This window comes from Anneissia japonica, unplaced genomic scaffold (assembly GCF_011630105.1).
Source record: "Anneissia japonica isolate Jap-2015-1 unplaced genomic scaffold, ASM1163010v1 scaffold65645_len9017_cov145, whole genome shotgun sequence".
Lineage (NCBI taxonomy): Eukaryota > Metazoa > Echinodermata > Crinoidea > Comatulida > Comatulidae > Anneissia > Anneissia japonica.
This window is the reverse complement of record NW_022723730.1, coordinates 3772-9005: the sequence shown is the minus strand read 5'-3', so window position 1 is coordinate 9005 and position 5234 is coordinate 3772. Positions and strand designations below refer to the sequence as shown.

The window sequence follows — 5234 nt, the reverse complement described above, 5'->3', positions numbered from 1 at the left end:
CATTCAGTCTGTTCGAAGCACAAACGTACAATTGCTATCAGAACTCTGGCAGTTGAATGCATATCTGCTGCCTAGAAAACAGATGAAAATATAGTGAACAGATCTGTTCATACATGTACGTTGGAACCAGTGGTGGTGCCGGAATTTGCCCGAAGAGGGAGCTGATGTCCTCAATGAAAAAAAGCGGGCATGGTCGGGCATCACTCATAATTTTTTTTAAAAGTATTCCAGGGGGCGAGGCCAAGGCGAGTGCAATTAAATAGATTTTAAAAATTTTGACATTCCAGCATGTTTTGGTCATTATCTCTGAAACAGGATTTGCGACGAGTGACATGGTTTGGCTTGTCTTTGCCACAAATATAGTTGGTCAACATACTTTTGGTCCATCATGGGACCTGCAGCATAATTTTAACTGATTCTGATAACTAGAACATGTTCCAATGTTTGGTTAGTATACATACATACAAAAAAAGAATAAGAATACAATCTTCAGGGAAATGGATGTACTAAATGCAAGGTGACAAAGTATGTGATTGGCCCATATATAGGTGTGATATGTCCATATATGGTTGTGATATGTCATCGTGCAGTGGCAGCATTATAGGAATTTAGGAAGGACAGAACCACAGTTTGGGAACCCTGGACTCTTGTTGGGATACTGTAGAAGCCAGTCATTTTGTCGGGGAACACATCTTTGTGTGGGGCTGAGATGAGTATGAATTCCACATCACAGACTATGGATCCCTCCTCAAGGATCTACTGTATGGTGCCGCCAGAGTCATCAAGCCCATTCATGTGCCCACAAAATCCAACTGTGTTTTGTTTTCACCAATTAAGAATAAAAATAAGAAAAAGGGATATGAACGAAAGAAAATAAGCACCACTGACAGGCGGAAGCATGTACGTCCTGGAAGCATTTAGATATTAAACTAGTTAAACTTACTGTTCTTGTCTGCTTCTCAAGTGACAAGAGAGATTCCAGAGCTTCACTTAGTTTCCCTTCCTAAAAGATTGAATTTTAAAACAATATTTTAATCTCAATCTATGATGTAAAACATACAATAAGGCTGCTGATTGGATACAAAAATATAAAAAATGAAGACTGTTCAAAACAAGTTTTCTTCATCCTTGCCAAACACAAACATGCATACTAATAAGCTAGCATTCTCCAAGCAGGTCTAACAACATCATCTGCTTTGTAAATAATCAACTCCTGTTATTCTCCAAGTAGGTCTAACAACATCATCTGCTTTGTAAATAATCAACTTCTGTCCAGAAAGTTAAATGAGCACTAATGTTTGCTTTCCTGGCCACCTGGGCTGCATGTAAATGAAAGGTCAAATTACTCTTAATATGTTGTTTTTTTTAAATTTTTCTTTTATTTATTTCGGTATAAAAAACACACATCCATGACCGGCAGTTAAAAAACTGAAATGGCACGGTTACAAACACTTAATGAAAATTCAATAAAAAAAATTTTAAAAATTGCACAAAAGAACACAAACATCATTAAAACAAGAAATAGAATAAAAACATTATTATAAAATTACGATAAATTCGATGCATCTATAAAATACTGTAAAAAAAGGTCATTGTATATCTAAAATAGATAAAACGCTCTAAGATTCATTGTTTAAAATTGCTATTATAGATGGAATACATGATTTTTTAAATCTTTCTGTCCTGCATTTCATTATTGAAAATTGTTTAGCATTTCTTAATGATGACCTACAATCCTCAGTGTTGTTGGGTAAAAGTATCTAAATCTTTGGGATTCACGAATACTGTTTCAAAGCGAGTATGTGATTCTAAACGTCTGCAAGCAAGTGTATTAAGGTTAAGTCTAACTAAAGCCTTTGAGTATGTAGAATATGCATGAAAACCAATAATTAATAGGACAAGCATACTCTAAGAGAGGTCGAATGTAAGTGGTGTAGACTGCAGTTAAATCAATTATGGAAGCGTTCGCTTTCTTCAAGATGTACAATGAGAAAAGCCTTTTGGAGGCTTTGAGCAATATTTCTTCAACATGGATATCCCATTTTAAGTTATTTTGTATAGTTAAACAAAGAAGTTTAAGTGTGGCAACAGTTTTAAGAGTTGAATTGTCAAGAACTAAATCAGGATGATCAGGTTTAGATCTTAGAAATGACACATGCATAGCTTTACATTTCGTCGCTCACATCACGAACTAACACAATTAAATTCAATTTGTTAAATCGTGAAATCAAAAAAGCGCGTCAAAATACACGCTGTTGTTGTTAAGGACTTTTTGTGTGGTAAAGAATACAAAATTGCTTGACAACCAATACGCGCTCGTTTTGACGCACTACTGTGATTTCACGAACTAACACAATCTACTTTGATTGTGTTAGTTTGTGATGTGAATGACGATTTGTTAGCCTGGTTAGGAATCATATCATTCATTTTACACCATTGGTCAAGGTCAGATAGTACATTTTGAATCACCAGTGAAAGCCCAGGCTTTAGTTATTGCCCCCAAAGTTAGATCATCAATATACTTCCAACGGTGTGGGTAATCAATTACAGCATCATTAATAAGTGCACCAGGTAGTGGCTATCGTCGCAGTGCGAAAAAAAAAAGCTGCTGTTATCTATCGGCACTGCCGCAGTGCCAAAAAGCTGCTGTTTTCTATCGGCACTGCCGCAGTGCGAAAAAGTTGCTGTTTTCTATCGGCACTGCCACAGTGCGAACAGCTGCTGTTAAATCAAATCGATGTTTTTATCGATAGATGACATTATGGCTGTCTCTTATACACATCTAGATGTGTATAAAAGACAGGGTACAGTATATGGATCTACGAACCCCTAAGCTAATTAACTTGCAAATAACAACGTTATGATTAACATAATCAAAAGCTTTAGAAAAGTCAATTGTGCAAATCGTTCCAAAGTTTCCTGGTTTATCAAGCTCAGATAACAGTGTGTAAAGCATATCAACCAGGTAATGAGTGGTTGAAGAACCTTTAACGTTACCAAACTGTTTTGGATCAATCACACCACTGATGTCATTGGTAATCCATTTGACAAGGAAAGACTCAAAAACTCGCGCAAAAATCGGAGTTAAAGATATTGGCCTTAAATCATTAACTGTTGAAGCATTCGGTACCTTTGCAATTGTTTCGTATTGTAATTGACCGTTTGATTAATTAATTGTATATTTTAGAATTGAAAATAAATGCTTTTGTCTTTTTTCTGTATAATTTGTTTCGTCAATGTTGACTGGTTTTTAACTTCAGATGTTTTTACAATGTACAATTGTGTTTAATTCAGCCATTGGCACCTAATACAATTTTATTTGATCATAAATAAAAGGCTTAAGGAGGAGTATAAGTTGATGGGATTGGGTATGTCCCCGGCTTACTGAAGACCTACTATGGCTAGTTAGTAAAATGAAGTAGGCTGGGCCCACATTTTGCTTAATGACCTTTATTTAAATTTTCCTTAAGATAGAATTGGAGTATGTAATATTATTGTCACTATATGTTGTTTCTTTTATTTTACATTTATTTATTTTTCTTTAATATGATTTTATACTTTCATAATCCCTAACTTTTTTTGTATCAATATAATATTAATGTAAAAAAATGCATATATTAACAGAGAAACTAATTTTAAGAGATAACAATAATAAATAATAATAATTTGCAAAAATAGTACAGGTAATAAAATAATAATGATTATATTATAGGACTTAATAAAAATGATAATATTATTAATAAAATATATTCCATATTAATATTTAATATTAAAAATAATCAAATAATAATATTAATGAAAATCAAATAATAAAAATAAAAAGTAACAATACAATAATAATAATAATAATAATATAACAAGTAACAATCACAGAGATACTTACATCAATTAAATTTACAAATGTATTTCATACTAAGTTTAAAGGTAAAACATCAAGAATTTTAATTAAATAAAGAGAAAAAAAAATATTTTAAAAAACAACAGTTTATGTACTTATTTGAGTTTTTACATCCTTCAACACCAAAAATAGTGACAACTTCACCTTCCTCAACCCAAACTTACTTTAATCCAACACAAATATTCAATATAGTGATTTCAAACTTTTAATGAACTCACCCTTGAATTATTATTTAACAACATTTATCCTTTCTTTTAATATGGGTTGCTCACTACAACATAGTGCGACTTGATAAATTGAACAGTGTTTCTTTTTGTCTATTTTTCATTTGGCATCACTATACTTTTTCAGCAGTGCCTTCTTTTTTTATTTAACACAATCCTTTTTAAAAATAAAATCCGATTGTTTAATTTTATAATTTGTAAAAGTGTGAAGAAATAAATGTTTATTTGAATTGAATAGTATGTATGTTGTTCTGTGGTCTATCTAGAAAGCACTGTGCATATGTTGGTTTGTAAGAAATGTAGGTAAGGTTACTGTATGAGACCATCTCTTCCGTTTGTTGCTGAGTCACATCAGTTTCTCTGTCGCGAGACGATCCAATCTACCTACGTATTCTAAGCCTAGCCTAGGCTATCTAGGCTAGGCTTAGCCCTACCCTAGACAATTTTTAAATAGGCCTGTAGTACTTTCAAATTACCTTAGTTAGGTTTTCACATTCTGGCAACCGTTTATCTACAGTTTCAGTGTAATCAACTTCCATTTTTTGTAATCTTCCCTCATCAGCCATGATGATTTTTTAGCTTTGAATCCTGACCGGCCTAAAAAGTAAGAATAACAAGAGGTTTGTAGCCTTCTCTTCTTCCAGGTAGTGGCTATCGTCGCAGTGCGAAAAAAAAAAGCTGCTGTTATCTATCGGCACTGCCGCAGTGCCAAAAAGCTGCTGTTTTCTATCGGCACTGCCGCAGTGCGAAAAAGTTGCTGTTTTCTATCGGCACTGCCACAGTGCGAACAGCTGCTTTTAATTAATCGAATCGATGTTTTTATCGATAGATGACATTATGGTATCAAAAATTGATTAGGTCTAGCCTAGTCTATATGTTAACATTATATTATATATGGGGCAGCTGACTCTCAAAATTTTGCTTAAGCTGCCCCTGACCATGATTTTTGTTGTACTGTACCTTTTGTAAATGTGTATTGGTCGAATAAATAAATGAAATGAAATGTTTTACAATATACATGCAATATAGGCCATGAAGTAATAAGAGTACCGATCCTATCATTGATGAACTGCCTTAAAATATTTTGTATAGTAAAAATTATTTACCTTTAT

General features: G+C 33.3%; 1 long non-coding RNA gene across 1 annotated transcript; it reads right to left on the bottom strand.

Annotated features, from left to right (window-relative positions):
• LOC117112362 lies at positions 1-4776 on the bottom strand. The gene is made up of 3 exons (XR_004446026.1): positions 4599-4776; positions 944-1003; positions 1-71 (listed from the first exon to the last, which is right to left on the bottom strand). It is a non-coding gene; the product is annotated as an uncharacterized LOC117112362 (long non-coding RNA).
• Positions 4777-5234: the final 458 nt, after the last annotated feature.